Below are 26,047 nucleotides of genomic sequence, written 5' to 3' on the forward strand. Positions count from 1 at the left end.
AACAGAAGACTGGATTAAAAAGATGTGTTATATATATACAATGAGATATTACTCAGCTATAAAAAAGAATGAAATAATGCCATTTGCAACAACATGGATGAACTTAGAGAATATCATACTTAGTGAAGTAAGGCAAAGACAAATACTATATGATATCACTTATATGTGGAATCTAAAAATAATACAAATGAATCTATATACAAAACAGAAACAGACTCATAGAGATAGAAAACAAACATGGTTACCACAGGGGAGAAGAAGGGACAAATCAGGAGTATGGGATTAACAGATATAAACTACTAGACATAAAATAGATAAGCAACACGGATTTACAGTATAACACAGGGGATTATATTCAATATCTTGTAATAACCTATAATGGAATACAATCTTAAAAGTTAACTTAATCACGTTGCTGTACACTTGAAACTAACACAGTATCGTAAATCAACTATACCCCAATATTTCTAAAAAAAACCGTCCTGGTTTGGACACTAAATTCTATGGGCATCCAACCCAGCAGGAAACCTCATTGACACAGGGGCACACAGGAGAGGAAAGTTGTGGTGGGGGCTGACAGACAGGTGGCTAGCAGGTAAGACAGGTGCATAAAGACAACAGGAGGTGCCAGGGATGCAGGCAGGCCTAGGAATGGCAAATGGTGGGCAATGCAAGGGAACAGGAGACCGTAAGACAAAATTTGCTCCTTTACAACTTCATCAGGTACCAATTCAGCCTGCAACACTCAAAAACACGTTCACCTTTCCTTGAGGCAAAGGGGATTAGCACAAGTCTTGTCCAGAGGAAAATTAATACATGTTCACACAATTTATGTTCAACCCAGAATCTTTGTTTATTCTGGAAAAGGACTTAGAAGCTTCTCTTTCAACACTTTAATCCTTTGGCCTCATCATTTTCCAGCAATGGCTGAAACAGTGTACCGGGTAAGTGCTGAGGGAGGGCTGAAGGGGAAATCCTTCGTAAGTCTGGCAAGCAGTCAGATTCAGTACCAAATGCTGGCTAGACAGTGCCAGTTTCTCAGTCCCTCTGGGAATGTTACTGCAATTCCTACTAATGGCTACCTCAAGGTTCCCTGGCCTGACAAGCTCACTGTTAGCATCTATTAAGCAGGGCTGGTCTGTGGAGAAAAACTCCTTTTCAGACTTATATTTTCCCTGAGCCTGGAAAACAATCTTCTTCTTGCTGTGACCTCTGGCCATGACTATTGGCAGGAGGTGTAAAACCCAGGGCCCATCACCCAGAAAGACATTTCCAGGTGTTTCTATTCAAGGTCTGCCACAGAAAGGCTGAATTTACTTTTTTGCTCCATTCTCCACCATAAGCCAAAAATGTAAAAGGCAATCCCACCCCTGAGCTGTGTCACACCCATGCTCACCATATACCATGCAAAGGGGGAGAAAAAAATCATGGTCTTCATGAACTGTAGAAACTCATACCCAGAATATGGCCACTTGGCAACTTTTTGGGTCCCCTCACTTTTTCCACCCCAGCTGGGTTCTTCCTCAGAATTGTTTTCCAAGTGGCAGCTTGTGTTTATTCTATTGGGGTTTTGGAGAACTTAGGAAAAGGAAAAATCAACAAAGTGTAGTTAGGCACATGGAAAACCATATGCTTCATAAAACTGCATATGTGCTGTGTTTGAGATGTAAAGAAAGATATGCAAAAATAAACACCTGCCAACTTCAGAATCTACCTAGATTCGAAAACTCAAAAAGCCTATGTTCATACGCAACATATACAGCATGCTTTAAATTTCACAGATTGTTAAAGCTGAAAGAGCTCCTTCAAGGGTTGCAAATTCAAACTCCCATGGGGACCAGGAAGGTAATACAAATGAGTGAAGTCGGCCAGGTGGGGCCTTGGGAACTGGGAGGCAGGGGTGCTGCCTAAACAGGTGAGTTCTCCTGACTTTTTCAATGTTGTTCATTCATTCAGATTTATTTTAAAATACTGTAGACTTCCCTGGTGGTCCAGTGGTTAAGATGCCGGGCTCCCAATGTAGGGGGCCCATGTTCGATCCCCGGTCAGGGAACTAGATTCCCCCATGCCACAACTAAGAGCCCGCATGCTGCAACTAAAAAAAAGATCCCGAGTGCCGCAAGGAGGATCCGCATGTAGCAACAAAGATCCCATGTGCCACAACTAAGACCTGGTGCAGCCAAGTAAATAAATAAATATTTTAAAAAATATATTGTATTGGCCAAACAATACACATATGCATTAAGATTTGATCCATGGACTTCCAGCTTGAGACCTCTATTCTAGAAAGATTTCATAATTAATAGATAATGTGATGTAAAGAAAGATATTTTCTCAGAGTCCCATGGATTGTGAATCCCACATGTGTCACCAAGGCTCAGTTCTTTTAATTCTCACCCTGATACTCTTTCTCCTCATTCTGATATTGTATGACCTGCTAAACACAAGAAGTTTCATATACAGGTATTCAGATGGTCAGTTTCACTGTGTGTTTGTCCTGGTTATTTTTCATTTGCCAGTCAAGATCCATTCTGCATCCTTCTTTACCTTGTGTCACTGTGTCTCAGTAGGGTGACTTATATGACCTATGTCAATGGGCTCCTTTGTCCTCTGGTTTTTAGTTGAGTTAAGCCAATGGGAGGCCCCAACAGGAGTTCAGAGGGAAGGTAAGAGGAAATTGTTGTGTTTCTCTCCACTAAAAGCTCCTATCAGGCAGCACGCTCCACGGAGCTTATTTATTTAGCTTATCTGGGTTTCAGTAACCACACCCTCTCCTTGCCCCTTCAGGCTTAGGGGTGGTAATGGCTCCCCATTACTGTTAGGTTCAGGGTACAGCATCCTTCCTTGTTGGGTTCCCCAAACTCTGTCCACAAGTTTATAAATGGTCCCTTTATTAAAAATCTCTTCAATTACCAGCTGAAACAGTGTGACCAACTATCCTGGTTTGCCAGAGACTCTATTAGCAGTGAGAGTCTCATGTCCTGGGAAGTCCCTCGGGCCTGGGCAAAGCGAGACAGTTGGCCAACCTATGTACAAGTTCTATCTGTAGATTTCTTTGAAATCTTCTGCTTCTTTTTGTCATACTATTCCTTCTCTCACATCTTTAATCATTTCAAATATACCTATTTTACAGTCTCATATTTATGTATTATTTCTGATTCTTGGGGCACTCATTATCCTTTTGCTGTACCAGCTGGCTCTCTCTCACGGTGGTTAATTTTCTTTTGTGCATTCTTTGTGCCCTGAGTTGTAAAAATGTCCCAAATAAAATAGTTTTACAATTGCTTGGATTGTACCCTAGGTGTCTAATTGACCCGAGCAGTTTGTGCTAACTTATCAGCAGTACACATTTGGATACCATACCCATATGTGGCACAGACCTGGGGTTTTAGTTTCTTGGATGTAACTTTTTTTCTTATTTTAAACCAGGGCCCTAGACAAGTGGCAAGCTTTCTTCTTTCCTAGACTCAAATGTAGAGTTGTTACAGTTGCCATTCCATGGGAAGTACAACCTGTCAAGGCCCCCAGCTTTATGCCAAAGCTTAGTTCTAGTTTTCCTGCCTAGTGAGGGCTTGAGGTCACATCCCCTATACCTCTAGTGGGTGTCAGGTCCCCAACCCTCAGGTCTTGGAGCCTATATCTGGGTCAGAAATTTTGCTGAAATGCCAGCCCTCCATTATTGTCCTGGCTTTCATTTGTATCTTCATTTCTGGCACCTGGAGATTTTTCTGTCTTTCGTGCCAGATGTTTTACAAAATTCTATTTTTTAATAGAACTACCACCATACGACCCAGCAATCCCACTACTGGGCATATACCCTGAGAAAACCATAATTCAAAGAGTCATGTACCACAATGTTCATTGAAGCTCTATTTACAATAGTCAGGTCATGGAAGCAACCTAAGTGTCCATCGACAGATGAACGGATAAAGAAGATGTGGCACATATATACAGTGGAATATTACTCAGCCATAAAAAGAAAGGAAATTGAGTTAGTTGTAGTGAGGTGGATGGACTTACAGTCTGTCATACAGAGTGAAGTAAGTCAGAAAGAGAAAAACAAATACCGTATGCTAACACATATATATGGAATCTAAGAAAAAAAAAGGTCATGAAGAACCTAGCGGCAAGACGGGAATAAAGACACAGACCTACTAGAGAATGGACTTGAGGATATGGGGAGGGGGAAGCGTGGGCTGTGACAAAGTGAGAGAGTGGCATGGACATATATACACTACCAAACGTAAAATAGATAGCTAGTGGGAAGCAGCCGCATACCACAGGGAGATCAGCTCGGTGCTTTGTGACCACCTGGAGGGGTGGGGTAGGGAGGGTGGGAGGGAGGGAGATGCAAGAGGGAAGAGATATGGAAACACATGTATACGTATAACTGATTCACTTTGTTATAAAGCAGAAAGTAACACACCATTGTAAAGCAATTATACGCCAATAAAGATGTTTAAAAAAATTCTATTTTTTATTCAGTCTTTCTATGAATTTGCTCTGTCATACAGTCAGAACCAAAGACCACTTGGAAATACTGGAGTTCATACCCAGCAGGGTCAGTGACGGAATTCAGCTGAGAACTTGAGGCCAAAATCCAGCAAGTCTGGGGTATCTAACCAAGTGTGAGGCACTGCTGAGGTGATAATGGTCTCCTTTAAGGTGACTGGCACCATGAGGCAAGGTGGAAATGCAATATTCATTGCCCATTCAATACTACCTAATTTGTGTGTCCACGCGTTGACAAAAGAGAAGCCTTTGCCATCTACTTTCTGAGTAATTGTAAATTAACATGCAACCCTGCACCCATTCTGGTGAGAAGAGAATAACTCAGATTTGCCAACTGTTTGATAACATGGCCTGGTTTCAACTGCAGATGTCACCCATCCTGTTTCCAACTGTTGGAAATTCAGCGGAAGAGAGAGACTTCCTAAGAGAAGCGATTTTGTATAACATGATAGAACCTGGAATCTAAAAATCTTAAATCATCAAAGTTAAAAGAAATTTTAAAGATGAGGCCCAACTTGTCTTTCAGGTTTAGACATTCCTTCAAACTCTTCCAAGCATGTTTACAGCACAGCCAAACATAGTCATTTTGCTCCTGCACTTATTATCTTGTTATGTGGCTTGCTGGCTTTTTTTTCACTTGAGAAGTTGTACTGAACAGATCCTGGAATGCTTCATACCTATACAGATCTGGCAGGCAGGACTAGAGTGCTGCATCCATCAGCATGACCTAGGGCCCAAAGATTCTTCATTTGCTTAATACATTGGGCCCTGAGGTTCCCTGGGGCTCAGTTAGAAAGGAACTGCTCAGAGCTTTGACACTTAGCAAATGCCAGCTTGAAGTTCCAGACATTCCTCCCAACATGCAGGCTGTTGGCACAAAAACCAGGCCCCCACAGGACAAAGCAGGTGCCACCACCACTCCCCAGCCAGAGCGCTCTCTATGAGGGATTCAGCTCAAGTCAAGAGCTAAGAGTGGGAAGTCATCTCTATGAATCTAATTTCTTCATTCAATAACAGGGGCAGGGGCCAATGGGAGAGGATCCCAGAGGAGTAAAGCAATGTGGTTGTGAGGCACACAGTAAAAGCATTACTATAATGGGAAAAGGAGGAAATGGTCATGATAAAACTAATACTGCTTACATCCTTTGCATTCCTTATTTAATCATCAACAAAAAAGCATGTTATGTCATATTCTGGGGTGCGCCATAGTTCAAACATAATATTTATCTGTTCCTTGTGAGCTTTCTTAGGCCTGCTCCCTTCTCTGATAGTTTTACGTTTTAATAAAACTACATACTGAATACTTCTTATATAAAAGCACTTGGTTAAGTGCTCTCTATGCACACATTATCTTTTATCCTCACAATCCTATGTGGTATTATTGCCCTCATTTTATTGGTAAGAAAACTGAGGCTGAAAGGAAGCTAAGTTACTAGCCCAAGGTCACACAAGTAGTAAATGGCAGAGGCCACATTCAAATCTAGACTGTCTAATTTTAAAGTCTGAGCTCTCATTACTATGACCCTTGATCTCAAACATTAATGCACACCTTGGGAGTCTTTTAAGAAAGCAAATTCCAGGGACTTCCCTGGTGGCGCAGTGGTTAAGAATCCACCTGCCAGTGCAGGGGACACAGGTTCGAGCTCTGGTCCAGGAAGATCCTACGTGCCACGAAGCAACTGAGCCCATGCACCACAACAACTGAGTCTGTGCTCTAGAGCCCATGAGCCACAACTACTGAAGCCCGAATGCCTAGATCCCGTGCTCCGCAACAAGAGAAGCCACCGCAATGAGAAGCCTGTGCACCGCAACAAAGAGTAGACCCCGCTCACCACAACTAGAGAAAGCCCATGTGCAGCAACGAAGACCCAATGCAGCCACAAATAAATAAATAAATTTATTTATTAAAAAAACTCACAAGATAGACCTTCCTTCTAGAGAAGCTGTAAAATGCACCCTAACCCTGTCTTCTATGTTTCCAGACCTCAGTAGGGCCCGGAGTCAAACAAAGAGTGTGCATTTGCCTAGGGTAGGGGGTTTCTAGAATTTTCCAGGACTCGCATTACTCTCCATCTCTTTAAAGAATGGGCTCACAAAAGGAATGAACTGACAGATATTTTCACCAAAGGATTTTCTTATCGAGTGGAGGAAAAGAACAGAACTCGGCAATCAGATGGGAGATGGAAGAGTAGAACCAGTATCCCACAGGGGATGTGCTCCAGACATCCTGGTAGCAATTTACCTCCCATTAACACCCCACAGCTGGAATAGAGCAAAAAAGCAGTCATGCAGAGGGCCTGGTGTGAGGTAGCACCTCTGATACATGGCCTTCCCGAGGGGAATGAATTTCCACTTGGTCTCATTCCTCATTATTGGTCTTCCCACCTTAGGCCTGCTGTTTCTCCATCAGCGACAAAGTTGGTTGCACCCTATAGCTGGCCCTAGGTGCTTCCCTAACCCAGTACTTCCATCTGAGGAAGAAGAAATTTAAAAGCTTTTGAAATGAGTAACTCTAAAAGTAACTCATTTTTGTCCTAATGCGTAAGTAGGGTATTTGAGAGTTGAATGGAAAACTTCCTTTTCAGAGCCCTTCCCAGGCTCAGGAACAAGTTATTCCAAAGCCATCACGGGCAACTGCCTCAGCAAAGAGACAAAAACAGAAGAAACTATTGCTATAATTATGACTAATTACAATCTCATGATTCCATTTAATCTTCACATAAGAAGTTCACCAACTGGAGAATGCCATTGATCCTCTATGCCTGAGCCAATTAAGTTATTTTGGTCCAATCCAGAATTATTGCCCAGCCTTTGCCAGAATGAAATTATGTTCAGAATTTTATTTTTACAGCCTCTAAGGCATCCCAGGGTTTAACAGGACATTGGAAACCATTTGTGGCACATCTGCTCCAACAAGATCGGCATATTTCAAACATCATCAAGAAGTTAATACTGAAACCCATTCTAACTTTCTCTCCGACGACAAGTTGTTTTTTAACGTTCAAGTGTTTAGATTTCTTTTAGAAAAATGAAAATGATTCTTTAATACCTTCGAATTTTGGTCCAGATAGTCTAGGCAGAAAGAGATTATAAGCAACATTTCAATTTTGGGCACCTCATTAGTCAGGGGGATTGGGTTTCTGATGATTCCTCTTCTAATTGACTAGCAGTGGACTGTTGCTCTCTGGGGTGTTGGAGAATTCCATGAATCCTGCTTCCAGCCCTCCAGAGTTTACAGAGACTGCAGTCTTTCACTGCCCGCGGTATCCCTGAGCCTCAAGAAATCATGGGAGTTAGTGGGCCTCTGCCATTTTACCTACCCTGTAATCTGAAGTGAGTTACTTATCCCCTCAGACCCTCCACTTTCTCGAGGTATAAAATGAATAAAACACTACCTGCCCGAAAATTTGATGGGAGGATGAGAGGTACAATATGTGCTGTTCCAGGGCTGGGCACAGAGTCAGTGCCCAAACAAAACTGTTTATTTGTTTATTCAACCAAAAGTTAAGCGCAGCGTGAGTGCACAATATACAGGCTCTGCTTTCCTGTCTGTTATGGTCTGGTAGATAAAACAGGTATGAGTCAAATAATTACTCAATTTAATTTTTAAAAAGAGATAAAACAACAAAAAAGGAGAATTTAAAGCAGAGGGACTGCTAGTTAGGTGGGGATAGGGACAGGGGAGGGGGAGGGGGGGTGAGTTAGGGAAGACTGAGGAAGTAACACTAGAACCAAGATATGAAAGATGGGGGTGCTGAGAGGGAGCCTGTCGGGGGCAGAATCAGGGAAGGAGGACCTCAGAGAGAACAAGGAGGAAGCATGGCAGAGATGGGGCTGAAACTGGTCACCGGCAACTTCACCTAAATTATTAGCATGCTTTCTTCAGTGAAGCCGTTGATCTAAATGACAAAATTTTACAAGTATGTCTTAGGAACAAACTTTTAACCTTGTTATGAAATAATTTATTGACAGGAATACTTCATGATCCATTTCACTAATTTCTCTGAAAAACTGTCTAATTTATGTGAAACAGAAAAAAGGGGAAAACCATATAAAGTTACACAGCTACATGATTACATGCAGTAGAAAGATAATACAAAATGAATGCATTATAATTTATCATAAATTATAAGGAGTGGACTTGGAGTTGATGAATGATCTGAGATAGAGGCTCACTGCTGGTTGTGTTAGCCTAAGCAAGTCGTTTACAGTTGTCCCTTGGTATCAATAGGAGATTGGTTCCAGGACCTCCCCGATCCCCAAATCAAAATCCAAGGATGCTCAACCCCTGATATAAAATGGCACAGTATTTGCGGATATCCTACACACATCCTCCCGTATACTTTAAATGATCTCTAAGTTACTTATAATACCTAGTACAATGTAAATGCTATGTAAATAGGTGTAAATAAAATGCAAATGATATGTAAATTGAAGTTTTGCTTTGGGAGCTTTCTGGAATTTTTTTTTTCCAAATATTTTTGATCCATAGTTGGTTGAATCCGAGGATTTGGAACCTGTGGATATGGAGGGTGACTGTACTTAGGGTTTTCTCACAGCCAGACACTGTGCTAAGTGCTTACATGACATGTATCATTGAATTGTCACAACCCAGGAAGCTACCAAATGTCCTTCTCATCATCATCATTATCATCATCTGCCCTTTACAGAAGAAGAGACAAGCTTAGAAAAATTAACTAGCATGCCCAATATTACATAGGTAGTAAATAACAAAGTTTGTATTTTAATCCTAGCAACCAGCTCCCAAATCTGCACTCTTAAAACCGCAGTACAAATCATTTGCTCTGTCTAGACTGGAAGGTGGTTGTGAAGATGAAACAGTCATGAACGTCCTTTGTAAAAAACACCCACAAGACCCCCACACCAAGGTAAGAGACCACTGGGAGGAACACCTCTGCTCTCCTGCCATGAAACCCAGACCCTTTCAGGTTCACTCCAACTTTATTCCAACTGTCCAGGCTGGGACTTCAGAAGACTTTTTCTTAGCACGGTGTTTCACCTGAGCCCAGGGGCCCATGGGTCCACTGAAACTGTTTGCAAAGTATTACATGCATGTTCACATGTGTATTTTTCATATGGTTGGTTACCCAAAATGTTTACGAACTTCTGGGAAGAGGAACATTCTTACTAAATTCTGATTCAATGAAGTTGATTCAGGACAATAAAGGACTGGGAGTTAAGGAGAGCTTTTTAATTGTCTCCTGGAATCACCTGCTCACTAAATAATTCAGGTGGGCCTATAATGTGTGAATCCAGAGGTCTAGCCATAGTGGGGCTCCTTTAAAAATTACTCTTGTTTACTCACTTTCAAAAAAAAGTCCTTACTTCTCCATATAAATTTGCATATTTAGGAGTTAAGTAAACTTGCAGGAAAAAAAGTCTAAAACACATTAAACTCTGAACTATCTAAATCCTTCAAAATTCTGCACAGTCTGTGCCACTGTATATTAAAATTACTTTAGCAGAGTTGCAATCATACACTCCCCTGTGCACTGGGTTTCCCCAGGGCTATTTCACATTAAACATTTTCCTGTATTGGCATAGCCCACACACTTGTGATTTTAATAACGTGAGAGAATCCCACTCTATTAACATATATTGAAAGCATTTAAATTTTAAAAAGAAAGAAACCCTCAACTTTAGATTCGCAACTCCTTGATTTTCACTTTAAGATTAAAAAAACATATAGAAAATGCTAATAATGTATAATGTAATGATTTCAGAGTATGGGCTTTGGAATCCAACAGACCTGTATTTGAATCCCATTTCTGCCTCTTACAAGCTATGTGACCTTGAGTGAGTCACTTAAGCTCTCTGAGCCCCAGTTTCCTCATTGTAAAATGGGGATAATAGCAGTATCTCCCTCTTCAAAACTGTTGCAAGATTAAGCTATATAACATACTTAAAGTGCTTTACGGAGTGCCTGGTACATGCTAAAAGCTTGGTAAGTGATAGCTATGGGCATAATAGACAGAAAATAGAGAACAGGACCCACCCAAAGCATTTTCTTTAGAAGGGGTAAATACATATTTTTCCAAGGTCATAGGAAAGGAAATCTGGGGAAATAAGAAAGAGATGAATTGGCCACATGTTGGTATAGATTTACTGGGTTATTCAAAGTTTGGGTGCCTGAAACAAACATTTTCAGCCCTAAAATAAGGATGGCAACTTAGGGCTGGTAAGCATGAATAAATATAGCCAGAGAATAAATATACCCCGTGTGTCCCTGGCACGGTGCCTCTGTTCAGCCTCACTGTTCCCCACCTCCCTGCAAAGCAAATCCTTCAAAGCCAAGTCATCCCTCCACCATCAAGGAAGGTTTTCTGACACTTACCCTGACCAAATGCTAGAATATTCAAGCTGGACAGAACCACGGCAATTCTCTCTTGTCCAACTCACTCACTTTACAGGTCAGAAAATGGGGGACTCAGGCATGGGAAATGCATTTCCAAGGTTGCATAACTGCTGAAGGGCAGAGCTGGTATAGAACTCAGTCCCAAACCATCAGCCCAAGGATTTTCTAGTCAGTCATTTGTGTTCCACCTTTGTGATATTTGATTTTACTGTGGAGCTCCTATACTCCTACAAAAATTTACTTAATTTTTAATTATCTCTTTCAGGGAGACCTTCAAGACGGCAGAGGAGTAAGACGTGGAGATCACCTTCCTCCCCACAAATACATCAAGAATACATCTACACGTGGAACAACTCCTACAGAACACCTACTGAATGCTGGGAGGAGACCTCCGACTTCCAAAAAGGCAAGAAACTCCCCACGTACCTGGGTAGGGCAAAAGAAAAAAGAAAGAAAAGAGACAAAGGAATCAGGACAGGACCTGCCCCTCTGGGAGGGAGCCGTGAAGGAGGAAAAGTTTCCACACACTAGGAAGCCCCCTCAGTGGTGGGGCCGTGGTGGGGAAGCTTCGGAGCCACGGAGGAGAGCGCAGCAACAGGGGTGCGGAGGGCAGAACGGAGAGATTCCCACACGGAGGATCGGCACTGACCAGCACCCACCAGCCTGAGACACTTGTCTGCTTGCCCACCAGGACAGGTGGGGGCTGGGAGCTGAGGCTCGGACTTCGGAGGTCAGATCCCAGGGAGAGGACTGGGGTTGGCTGTGTGAGGACAGCCTGCGGGGAGGCTAGTGTGCCACAGCTAGCCGGGAGGGAGTCTGGGAAAAAGCCTAGGCCTGTCAGAGAGGCAGGAGACCTTTGTTGCAGGGTGCCTTGGGGAAGCATAGGAGCTTCCGGCTCTGCGCTCACAGATGGCAGGGCAACACCTACGGGAGCACGAGCGCAAGCCGCAGCTGTTATCTTGAACCCCAGGGGCTGCCCCCGCTGCCATCAAGGGTCCTGTGTGCAAGGCAGGTCACTGTCCACACCCTCCCAGCAGCCTGTGCAGCCCCCCACTGCTGAGGGTCCCGAGATCCGGGGCCAACTTCCCTGGGAGATCGCACGGCGTGCCTCAGGCTCTTGCAACTTCACACTGGCCTCTGTTGCCACAGGCTCTCCCCACACATCCCAGTTGTGAATGCCATATCCCTCCCTCCCCCACCCCCTGAGTGAGCAAGTGAGCCACAATCAGCGGCTGCTTTCACCCCCTCTTGCCTGGGCAAGGAACAGATGCCTGAGGGCAGCCCACACACAGAGGTGGGGCCAAAACCAAAGCTGAACCCCAAGGGCTGTGCGGCCAAAGAAAAGAAAGGGAAATATCCCCACGCAGCCACAGGAGTAGCAGATTAAATCCCCGCAGTCGGCTTGGTAAACCCTGCATCTGTGGAATACCTGAACAGACAACGAGTGTTCCCACAATTGAGGCTGTGGACTTTGGGGGCAGCTGTGGACTTTGGACCCTGCATCTGTGGAATACCTGAACAGAGAGAAAGTGTTTCCACAATTGAGGCTGCGGACTTTGGGGGCAGCTGTAGACTTTGGGGGCAAGTACACGCAGGACTAAGGCCAGATCAGAGTCTGAGATGGCCCCAGAGTGCCCAAAGCAAGTCCAGAGACTACCTAGAAGTACTGGAGGACTTCCTGGGCAGGCAGGGACTGGCCATGGCTCACTGTGTGAGCAAGGACACTGAAAAATATCACTAATTCTTCTGTTGCTGTTCTGTTGTTCTTTTTTATTGTTCTTTTAATTTTTATTTACTTTTTCTTTTCTTTTTTATGCTTTTATTTTTAATATATTTCAATTTTCTTTTTTTCCCCTTTCTACTGTACTTTTTCTACTGTACTTTTTTATTGTGTTTTTTCCTTGTGTTTGTTTTTTTCTTTGTTTTGCTTTCTTTTCATTTTAAACTTTATTTTACATTTTTCTATTTTTACTTTACTACTTTGTTTTGTATTTTTTCCTTTTGTTTTCATCTTTGTCTTTACATTTTTTGGATCATTTTTGTGTGTCTGACGCTTTCATTGCCTTTTTTTTAGTTTGCTTTCTGCATTTAATTTGTTTCTGGTTTTATTTTTTTGTTAGTTTAATTTTTAGTGTTTGTTTTCATTTTGGGGTTTGTTTATTGGTTTGGTTGCTCTCTTCTTCTTGGTTTTCTTTTTTTTTCTTCTCTTTTCTTTTTGTGAGTGCATGTGTGTATGTTTCTTTCTGTGATTTTGTCTGTTTAGCTTTGCTTTTACCAGTTGTCTTGGGGTTTTGTCTGTTTGTTTTTTGTTTGTTTTTGTTTGTTTTTGTTTTGTTTTTCTTCTTCCTTTTCTTCCATGCCATGTGGCTTTCAGGGTCTTGGTGCTCCGGCTGGGGGTCGGGCCTGAGCCTCCGACATGAGAGAGCCAAGTCCAGAATGCTGACCACCAGACAACTCCCGGCCCCATGGAGTAATAATCGGAGAGAGCTCTCCCAGAGGTCTCCATCTCAACACTAACACCCAGCTCCACCCAACAGCCAGCAAGCTCCTGTGCTGGACACCTCATGCCAAACAACTAGCAAGACAGGAACACAACCCTACCCATTAGCAGACAGGCTACCTAAAATCATATTAAGATCACAGACACCCCAAAACACACCACGGGACGTGGCCCTGCCCATGAGAAGGACACTATCCAGCTCCACCCACCAGAACACAGGCACCACTCCTCCCCACCAGGAAGCCTACACAAGCCACTGGCCCAACCGCACCCACTGGGGACAGACAACAGAAGTAAGAGGAACTACAACCCTGCTGCCTGTAGAAAGGAGACCCCAAACACAGTAAGTTAAACAAAATGACAAAGCAGAGAAATAAGCAGCAGACAAAGGAGCAAGGTAAAAACCCACAAGACCAAACAAATGAACAGGAGACAGGCAGGCTACCTGAAAAAGAATTCAGAGTAATGATAGTAAAGACAATCCAAAATCTTGGAAATAGAATGGAGACAATACAAGAAATGTTTAACAAGGACCTAGAAGAACTAAAGAGAAAACAGTTTTTTGCTGTTTTTTAAATATATATATATTTATTTATTATTATTATTATTATTTTGGCTGCATTGGGTCTTTGTTTCTGCACAGGCTTTCTCTAGTTGCAGCAAGTGGGGGCTACTCTTCGTTGCATGGAGTGGGCTTCTCGTTGCAGTGGCTTCTCTTGTTGCAGAGCACGGGCTCTAGGCGTGCGGGCTTCAGTAGTTGTAGCATGTGGGCTCAGGAGCTGTGGCTCACAGGCTCTAGAGCACAGGCTCAGTAGTTGTGGCACAGGGGCTTAGTTGCTCCGCGGCATATGGGATCTTCCCAGACCAGGATTCGAACCTGTGTCCCCTGCATTGGTAGGCAGATTTTTAACCACTGTGCCACCAGGGAAGCCCAAACAAACAGTTTTAAACAACACAATAACTGAAATTAAAAATACTCTAGAAGGAATCAATAGCAGAATAACTGAGGTAAAAGAACGGATAAGTGAGCTGGAAGATAGAGTGGTGGAAATAACTGCCACAGAGCAGAATAAAGAAAAAAGAATACAAAGAATTGAAGACAGTCTCAGAGACCTCTGGGACAACACTAAACATACCAATGTTCGAATTATAGGGGTCACAGAAGAAGAAGAGAAAAAGAAAGCGTCTGAGAAAATATTTTAAATAGATTATAGGGAAAAGGAAATAGTTAATCAAGTTCAGGAAGCGCAGAGAGTCCAATACAGGATAAACCCAAGGAGAAACATGCCGAGACACATATTAATCAAACTATCAAAAATTAAATACAAAGAAAAAATATTAAAAGCATCAAGGGAAGAGTAACAAATAACATACAAGGGAATCCCCATAAGGTTATCAGCTGATTTTTCAGCAGAAATTCTGCAGGCCAGAAGGGAGTGACAGGATATATTTTAAATGATGAAAGGGAAAAACCTACAACCCACATTACTCTACCCAGAAAGGATCTCATTCAGTTTCAACAGAGAAATCAAAAGCTTTACAGACAAGCAACAGCTAAGAGAATTCAGCACCACCAAAACAGCCCTACAACAAATGCTAAAAGAACTTCTCTAAGTGGGAAATGCAAGAGAATAAAAGGATCTACAAAAACAAACCCCCCCAAATTAAGAAAATGGTAATAGGAATATACATATCAATAATTATCTTAAATGTGAATCAATTAAATGCCTCAACCATAAGAAACAGACTGGCTGATAGATATGAAGACAACACCCATATATATGCTGTCTACAAGAGACCCACTTCAGACCTAGGGACATATACAGACTGAAAGTGAGGGGATGGAAAATATATTCCATGCAAATGGAAATCAAAAGAGAGCTGGTGTAGCAATTCTCATATCAGACAAAACAGACTTTAAAATAAAGACTATTACAAGACATAAGGAAGGATACCACATAATGATCAAGGGATCAATCCAAGAAGAAGATATAACAATTGTAAATATTTATGCACCCAACACAGCAGCACCTCAGTAAGTAAGGCGAAAGCTAACAGCCATAAAAGGGGAAATTGATAGTAACACAATAATAGTAGGGGACTTTAACACCCCACTTACACCAATGGACATCATCCAAACAGAAAATAAATAAGGAAACACAAGTTTTAAATGACACATTAGACCAGATGCACTTAATTGATATTTATAGGACATTCCATCCAAAAACAACAGAATACACTTTCTTCTCAGGTGCACACAGAACATTTCCAGGATAGATCACATCTTGGGTCACAAATCAAGCCTCAGTAAATTTAAGAAAACTGAAATCATATCAAGCATCTTTTCTGACCACAATGCTATGGGACTAGATATCAATTACAGGAAAAAATCTGTAAAAACTACAAACACATGGAGGCTAAACAATACACTACTAAATAACCAAGAGATCACTGAAGATATCAAAAAGGAAATCAAAACATACCTAGAAACAAATGACAATGAAAACATGATGACCCAATACCTACGGGAGGCAGCAAAAGCAGTCCTAAGAGGGAAGCTTATAGCAATAAACCCTACCTCAAGAAACAAGAAAAATCTCAAATAAAGAATCTAACCTTACACCTAAAGCAATCAGAGAAAGAAGAACATAAAAACCCTCAAAGTTACTGGAAGGAAACCAATCATAAAGATTAGATCAGAAATAAATCAAAAGGAAATGAAGGAAACAATAGCAAAGATCAATAAAACTAAAAGCTGGTTCTTTGAGAAGATAAACAAAATTGATAAACCATTAGCCAGACTCATCAAGAAAAAAATGGGAGAAGACTCAAATCAACAGAATTACAAATGAAAAAGGAGAAGTAACAACTGACACTGCAGAAATACAAAGGATCATGAGAGATTACGGTAAGCAACTATATGCCAATAAAATGGACAACCTGGAAGAAATGGACAAATTCTTAGAAAAATACAACCTTCCGACACTGAACCAGGAAGAAACAGAAAATATGAACAGACCAATCACAAGTAATGAAATTGAAACTGTGATTAAAAATGTTCCAACAAACAGAAGCCCAGGACCAGATGGCTTCACAGGGAATTCTATCAAACATTTAGAGAAGAGCTAACACCTATTCTTCTCAAACTCTTCCAAAATATAGCAGAGGGAGGAACACTCCCAAATTCATTCTAGGAGGCCACCATCACCCTGATACCAAAACTAGACAAAGATGTCACAAAAAAGGAAAACTACCGGCCAATATCACTGATGAACATAGATGCAAAAAACCTCAACAAAATACTAGCAAACAGAATCCAACAGCACATTAAAGGGATCATACACCATGATCAAGTGGGGTTTATCCCAGGAATGCAAGAATTCTTCAATATACACAAATCAATCAATGTGATACACCATATTAACAAACTGAAGGATATAAACTATATGATAATCTCAATAGATGCAGAAAAAGCTTCTGACAAAATTCAACACCTATTTATGAAAAAACTCTCCAGAAAAATGGGTGTAGAGGGAACCTACCTCAACATGATAAAGGTCATATATGACAAACCCACAGCAAACATCATTCTCAATGGTGAAAAACTGAAAACATTTCCTCTAAGATCAGGAACAAGACAAGGGTGCCAACTCTCATCACTATTATTCAACATAGTTTTGGAAGGTTTAGCCATGGCAGTCAGAAAACAAAAAGAAAGAAAAGGAATGCAAATTGGAAAAGAAGAAGTAAAACTGTCACTCTTTGCAGATGATATGATACTACACATAGAGAATCTTAAAGATGCCACCAGAAAACTACTAGAGCTAATCAATGAATTTGGTAAAGCTGCAGGATACAAAATTAATGCACAGAAATCTCTTGCATTCCTATTCAGAAAGAGAAATTAAGGAAACAATCCCATTTACCATTGCAACAAAAAGAATAAAATACCTAGGAGTAAAGCCACCTAAGGAGGCAAAAGACCTGTATGCAGACAACTGTAGGACACTGATGAAAGAAATCAAAGATGATACAAACAGATGGAGAGTTATACCATGTTCTTGGATTGGAAGAATCAACATTGTGAAAATGACTCTACTACCCAAAGCAATCTACAGATTCAATGCAATCCCTATCAAATTACCAATGGCATTTTTCACAAAAGTAGAACAAAAAATTTTACAATTTGTATGGAAACACAAAAAACCCTGAAGAGCCAAAGCAATCTTGAGAAAGAAAAACGGAGTTGGAGGAATCGGGTCCCCTGACATCAGACTATACTACAAAACTACAGTCATCAAAACAGTATGGTACTGGCACAAAAACAGAAATATACATCAATGGAACAGGATAGAAAGCCCAGAGATAAACCCACGCACATATGGTCACCTTATCTTTGATAGAAGAGGCAAGAATATACAATGGAGAAAAGACAGCTCTTCAGTAAGTGGTGCTGGGAAACGTGGACAGCTACATGTAAAAGAATGAAATTAGAACACTCCCTAACACCATACACAAAAATAAACTCAAAATGGATTAAAGACCTAAATGTAAGGCCAGAAACTATAAAATTCTTAGAGGAAAACATAGGCAGAACACTCTATGACATAAATCACAGCAAGATCCTTTTGACCCACCTCTTAGAGTAATGGAAATAAAAACAAAAATAAACAAATGGGACCTAATGAAACTTAAAAGCTTTTGCACAGCAAAGGAAACCATAAACAAGACAAAAAGACAACCCTCAGAATGGGAGAAAATATTTGCAAACAAAGCAACTGACAAAGGCTTGATCTCCAAAATATCCAAGCAACTCATGCAGCTCAATATCAGAAAACCAAACAACCCAATCAAAAAATGGGCGGAAAACTTAAATAGACATTTCTCTAAAGAAGACATACAGATTGCCAGCAAACACATGAAAAGATGCTCAACATCACTGATCATTAGGGAAATGCAACTCAAAACCACAGTGAGGTATCACCTCACACGAGTCAGAATGGCCATTATCAAAAAACCTGGAAACAATAAATGCTGGAGAGGGCGTGGAGAAATGGGAACCCTCTTGCACTGTTGGTACGAATGTAAATTGACACAGCCACTGGAGAACAGTATGGAGATTCCTTAAAAAACTAAAAATAGAACTACCATATGACCCAGCAATCCCATTACTGGGCATATACCCAGAGAAAACCATAATTCAAAAGGAGTCATGTACCACAATATTCACTGCAGCACTATTTACGATAGCCAGGACATGGAAGCAACCTAAGTGTCCACTGACAGATGAATGGATAAAGAAGATGTGGCACATATGTACAATGGAATATTACTCAGCCATAAAAGGGAACGAAACTGAGAAATTTGTAGTGAAGTGGGTGGACGTAGAGTCTGTCATACAGAGTGAAGTAAGTAAGAAAGAGAAAAACAAATACCATATGCTAACACATATATATGGAATCTAGAAAAATGGTACTGATGGACCTGGTGGGAAGGCAGGAATAAAGACACAGACATAGAGAACAGACTTGAGGACACAGCGGGAGAAGGGGAAGCTGGGACATAGTGAGAGTGTAGCACTGACATACACACACTACCAAATGTAAAATGGACGGCTAGTGGGAAGCTGCTGCATAGCACAGGGAGGTCAGCTCAATGCTTTGTGATTACCTAGCGGGGTGGGATGGGGGGGTGGGAGGGAGGCTCAAGAGGGAGGGGATACAGGGATATATGTGTACATATAGCAGATTTACTTTGTTGTAAAGCAGAAACTAACACAACATTGTGAAGCAATTATACTCCAATACAGATGTATAAAAAAACTATCTTTTTTGCTAAAAAAAATGTAAAAGGAAACTTTATATTATGTGTACTATTAATGGTAAAGACAGTATTACTTAACTTATAAAAGACAGTCATAGGGACTTCCCCAGTGGTCCAGTGGTAAAGAATCCGCCTTCCAATGCAAGGTACGCGGGTTTGATCCCTGTCGGAGAACTAAGATCCCACATGCCACCGGGCAACTAAGCCCACACGCCGCAACTACTGAGCCTGCGTGCCTCAACAAGAGAGCCCGCGTGCCACAAACTACAGAGCCCATGCACTCTGGACCCTGCACGCTATAACTACAGAGCCCTGGGCCCTGGAGCCCATGCGCCACAACTGGAGAGAGAAAACCCTCATGCCACAACTAGAGAGAAGCCCACGCACTGCAACGAAAAACGTCCCACATGCCTCAACGAAGGTCCCACATGCCTCAACGCAGACCCCACATGCCGCAACTAAGACCTGACACAGCCAAAAAATAATAATAATAAAGAAAAAAAAACAGGGCTATTATTTTTTTAAAAGATAGTCATAAAACTTAATAGCAGAATAATGATATTGAATTCCAGCTAAAAATATACAGTATTCTATCAAAGGATTACAGCCCGAGGTACATGCTTCTCTTTACCAAAAAAAGAAGATTAGCAAGGGTTCAAGTGGAGCTAAACAAGGACCACCAAACTGATTCTATCAAATGAAAATTCCATCACACTTTTCTCTCTGAGAATGGAAAAAGAGTGAAAAGGGAATAACTACACTGACTTGGTATGAGGGCTGCAAATTTGAGAAATACTGTTCTGCTCTATCCTGCTCTGTTTTACACACGCTACCTCTCACTTTGGAATGGTCCCTGGAGGCCTTTTGTATTTTGAGGTTGATTCTAAGCTCCAATAAACTAAGCTCCATCAACTTCTTTGCTTCCTTTTATAATGGGAAGCCCTAGTCAAACCCTCAATATTCCTGCACAGTTAAATTGTTCATATTCTAATTTGCAGCTCATCTTGGCTGTGGGTTAGCCTTGTGTATATGCATTATCTTTTTCAGTCTTCATCAATACCTTTTTAAGTGGGCTCTACTACAATTCACATTTTACAAATGGGAAGATTTAGGCACAGAGACATTACTGAACTTGTCTAAGTCCTTAGCTGGTAACTTAGAAACCTGATTCCACAGTCTATGCTCTTAAAGACTGTGATACAGTGCTTTTAGCCTAACTTCTGTTCATTTAATTTGCTTCAAAGATATTTTCTGAGTAGTTCCGAAACATGGTGGGAGCAGCTGGCAGCTCAATTTCGGGTCTTGTGGACGTGCTTTTAAATGGACATCGTGCTAATCGCATCATCTTCTATAAAGAATTTAGACTGTATACTTTGTGGTGACGTTACACTTTCACTGAGGTATGTTAGAAAGTAGTAGTAATATAAAAACAACAAAAACCATAATATCAAGCCCTTGGCTCAAAGATGTCCTCCAAGCAGACTCATGCAAAAAGACCAGGGCAGGTGAAGCAGATCATTTTGAAATTGAAGGTAGTTTAAAGGAGAAAATCAACAGTTCTAGAATTTGTGTACAGAGTCTAAAGGCATGACCTGGGAGGGAATTCAGGCTCGTTTTGGCAGGAGGTGTGTGATCATGGGGCTGGACCTAGCTGGGACCAGAGCTGTGTGCCCTCAGTCTCACAGATCACCTCTGGTGGGCTTCAGTGGATATACAAAATATGTATTTTTGTTGCACAGCAAAGGAAACCATAAACAAGATGAAAAGACACCTATAGACTGGGAGACAATATGTGCAAATGATGAGACCGACAAGGGATTAATTTCCAAAATATACAAACGGCTTATATACCTCAATATCAAAACAAACAAACAAACAACACAATCAAAAAATGGGCAGAGGGCTTCCCTGGTGGCGCAGTGGTTGAGAGTCCGCCTGCCGATGCAGGGGACACGGGTTTGTGCCCCGGTCCGGGAAGAAAGATCCCACATGCAGTGAAGCAGCTGGGCCTGTGAGCCATGGCCACTGAACCTGCGCGTCTGGAGCCTGTGCTCCGCAGCGGGAGAGGCCACAGCAGTGAGAGGCCCACGTACTGCAAAAAAAAAAAAAAAAAAAATGGGCAGAAGGTCTAAATAGCCATTTCTCCAAAGACATACAGATGGCCAAGAGGCACATGAAAAGATGCTCAACATCACTAATTATTAGAGAAATGCAAATCAAAACCATAATGAGGTACCACCTCACTTTGGTCAGAATGGCCATCATCAAAAAGTCTACAAATAATAAATGCTAGAGAGGGTGTGGTGAAAAGGGAACCCTCCTACACTGTTGGTGAGAATGTAAATTGGTGTAGCCACTATGGAGAGCAGTATGGAGGTTCCTTAAAAAACTAACAATAGAGCTACCATATGACCCAGCAATCCCACTGCTGGGCATATATCCAGAGAAAACTCTAATTCAAAAATAAACATGCACCCCAATGTTCATAGCAGCACTATTTACAACAGCCAAGACATGGAAACAACCCAAATGTCCATTGACAGATGAATGGATAAAGATGTGGTATATATACACACAATGGAATACTACTCAGCCATCAAAAAGAATGAAATAATGCCATTTGCAGCAACATGGACGGGCCTAGAGATTATCATACTAAGTGAAGTAAGGCAGGCAGAGAAAGACATATATAATATCGCTTACGTGCGGAATCTAAAAAAGAATAGGAATGAATTATTTACAAAACAGAAACAGACTCACAGACTTTGGAAAACAAACTTATGGTTACCAAAGGGGAAGTGGGGGGGGGCGGAAATTGGGAATTTGGGTTTAACAGATACACACTACTATATATAAAATAGATAAACAAGGACCTACTGCATAGCACAAGGAACTATGTTTAAATCTTATAATAACCTATAATGGAAAAGAATCTGTAAAAGAATAAATATATATAACTGAATCACTTTGCTGTACATTTGAAACATTGTAAATCAATTACACTTCAATAAAAAAAGTCTACACGATTATTCAGCCTTAAAAACGAAGAAAATTCTGATACATGCTGCAACATGGATGAACCCTGAAGACATATGCTAAGTGAAATAAACCAATCACAAAAGGAAAAAACAAAACAAAATTAAAAAACCCAAAACACAAACAAACAAAAATATTTTCTGAATATTTCTTATGATCCCATCAATGGACTCAATATAGTAGGGGCCAGCAAAGAAGGATATCATTCAGTCCTTGTCCTTAAGTTTTACATATCATTCATTATATTCAACAACTACTTGCCGGCCTATTTTCAAGTTGTAATCTTGTGGAAGAACCAAGACATATACATATTAAAAAGTGCAAGAATAAATAATATAATCAAATACGAAAGTATAGAGTAATTGGTAAGAGTTATAGGCAGGCCAGGAAGGAGGTGTAGCACTGTGGTCTGGCATTATTGGGGAAGGCTTCTTGGAAGACAGGACCGTTGAAAGGAAGGAGGGCATTCCAGGCAAAAGGATGGAGTGAGCAAAGGGACCAACATGGCACCAAGCCTCAGTGCAACAGGAGGCTCCTTTTGCTAATAGCTGATAAACTGACAACAGAACAAACAAACGACCCAGCCACAGGACAGCAGGGGCTTATACATCTTCGCTCTAATTTTCAGGAATCAACTTTGATAAATTCTATGAGAAAAAAGTTCCTCCACTCTTAAGAGTGTCATTGGATCAAGGGGGAGGTTTCCCAAGGATGCGTTAGTCTTCAACTGTGTTCCTGACTCAGGTCTGCGACAGGCATGGCCTAGAATATCAACTCAGGGGCAGGAAGCGTTCAGTCAGCCTGAACGCTGTAGAGGGAGGGAAAAAAACCTACTTATTAGGATTGTTCACCTCGGAAACCCTGAGGTATACTGGCAAGGCAAGAGCTTAAGAACTAAGACTTGCTCCTTACAGCTAAGTGCCAAGTGCTGTCAATAACTTAGGGCTGTGGCCCATTATGGACCTATTTCAGCTAATCCTCTACAGGCAACAATCCTCCTCTTTTTGGGGACTCTAGAAGCCTGGGGAAGGCTATTCCTTTTTCAGTCAGGTGTGAGGGCAAAGAGCCACCCATCTTTAATAAATCTCCAGACTCACTGCATTCTTCTTATTGTAGATAGTGAAGAATTTGCAGGTCTCTGAAATGTTCAACATCCATTCTGCCCCTTCCTGATTAAAGAACCACAATAACCTGTTTATTAGACATCCTATCTATCCTATTAGATGGTGTGTTTCTAGAAGCGTCATCCATGTCATCCATTCACTTACGTGTGCATTAATTCAATCAAAAACTGAATGTCTCCATTCTAGGCACCTCCATTTTAGCATCTAAACACTAGACTGCACTGATTTCCTCTTGGGGTCTAGTCCGTATCTCCATCTCCGGCTTCATCTCCCGCTACCCTGTGCCTAAAACTCTAGGCTCTATCCACAATGACTCTGCTTCCTGGTCTATGAGCTGGGCCTCCTCCTTCACATCATAAGGCTTTCACATATGCTTATCATGCCAATCTTAGCTCAAGTCTCACTTTGCCTGCCCCCCTCCAACTCTCAGACTAGGTCAGCTTCTTGAGTTACAGGCAACTGAATATCTGTTTCCTCACTAGTCTCTAAGCTCCGTGATGCAAGGATCTTGTCTGGTTCTTTTTCGTTTTGTTTTGTTTTGTTTTAATAAATTTATTTACTTTTGGCTGTATTGGGTCTTTGTTGCTGTGCACAGGCTTTCTCTCGTTGCGGTGAGCGGGGGCTACTTCGTAGTGGTGCATGGGCTTCTCACTGCGGTGGCTTCTCTTGTTGTGGAGCATGGGCTCTAGGCACGCAGGCTTCAGTAGCTGTGGCTCGCGGGCTCTAGAGTGCAGGCGCAGTAGTTGTGGCGCAGAGGCTTAGTTGCTCTGCGGCATGTGGGATCTTCCCGGACCAGGGCTCGAACCCGTGTCCCCTGCATTGGCAGGCGTATTCTTTTTTTTTTTGTTTGTTTGTTTGTTTTGCGGTACGCGGGCCTCTTACTGTTGTGGCCTCTCCCGTTGCGGAGCACAGGCTCCGGACATGCAGGCTCAGCGGCCATGGCTCACGGGCCCAGCTGCTCCGCAGCATGTGGGATCTTCCCAGACCGGGGCACGAACCCGTGTCCCCTGCATCGGCAGGCGGACTCTCAACCACTGCGCCACCAGGGAAGTCCCTCTTGACTGTTTTTGCTTCCCGGCACCTAGCACAGTGCCTGGCCCGCTGTAGGCATTCCACAGAAGTCTGTTGTTTGGGAGACTGAATGCATGAACAAAGATGGCCCTTTCTCCCAGGGCACTGTCACACCCTTGAAGGCAATGATGGCACCTCATGGTCCTAGCGCCTAGCACAAAGCCTGGCATATGAGCACTTAGTAAATGTGTGTTGAAATGAATGAATGAAACTTCTGTGTGCAAGCCACCACTTTAAAGTACTGTGAAGAACAAAAAACAAATATAAACATTAAAATGACAGACATATAAATACATGGGTCCCAAACCTCAAGGAGCTTTCAGCAAAAGAGAGGAAAGGGGGCAAGTACACAAATAACCATAATACATGGTGAAGAGAAATAGGTGGCTCAAAAGGAGTGCGGACCAAGAGGCTCAGAAGTTCAGAGTCAGGGAAGACAACATCCAAGGAACGGGTAGAAGGGGGAGCACACAGCACACGAAAATGAACAGAGAGGTTTTAGGAAAGAAGCAGCCCTGAGCTTAGCGACTGTTCTAGACTTTATCTGGAACCATATGTCCAGGGCTCTGTTGTGCAGGGCTATTCCTGGTCTAACCTGGGTGGAGAGGGTACCCTCTACCACCACCCCACTTCTGAGGCCTTTCTCTATTTATGAAGATGCAAAACAGGGCAGACTATTTAAAAACCTACAGGAGCCAGGAAGCTAAGAGAACCAAAGGGTATAGGTTGGCTGTAAAACTCTGGCCGATTTTCAAAGCATATCCCCTGCCTGACAAGCAGAGGCAGTTGCCTCTCAACCACTGCCAGTTGTTGTCAGGTGTGAATAAGGGTTCTGGGTAGTGATGTCATCTCATTTTTCCCTCAAGAAAAAAACCCAGAAATCCAGATTCTGAAGTGAAATCTTCCAATTTTCAAATGTTGGCAACTAATTCAATTTTTTGATTCAAAAACACCCTTCGGTCAAACAAAACACATCCGTGGATGGCATCCAGACTGCAGGCCTCATTCAGCCATGCACAGCTGGCTGGCGACCTCTGGCCTAAACAGATGGGACTCATGAAAATTGAAACCACCATTTTGCACCCACGAGGTTAGTAAATGTTAAGAAATCTGTTCAAATCAAATGTTGCCAAGGAACCGGAGCAACGGGAACACTCATACACAGCTACTGGGAGTGATGATTGCCAAAAGCCACTCTGGGAAATAAATGGTGTTATCTTGTAAAGATAAAGATATGCATATCCTATTACTTAGCAGTTCCACTGCTAGGCATATGCTCTAGGGAAATTGTTGCAAGTGTGCACAAAGAAACATACATAGGAATGTTGATACCTGCATTGTTTATTATAGCAAGAAACCAGAAACAAACCAAATGCCAATTGCCAGAAGAATAAATAAGCTGTGGCATTACTCATAGAATAGACTGAAAACAACAAAAGTGCTATCGAGTACGTGGATCTGGTATTAGGTCCACATAACCTCCAAGGTCTTTCCATCTCTAAAGTGAAACATTCCTGGATTTAACTAACTTACTCTTATAATATCTTACTTACTTACTGTAACTTTTATTCATCCAGCAACTATAAGCATCACATGCCTGGCACT

This window comes from Mesoplodon bidens, assembly GCF_964165515.1.
Source record: "Mesoplodon bidens genome assembly, chromosome: 4".
Taxonomy (NCBI): domain Eukaryota; kingdom Metazoa; phylum Chordata; class Mammalia; order Artiodactyla; family Ziphiidae; genus Mesoplodon; species Mesoplodon bidens.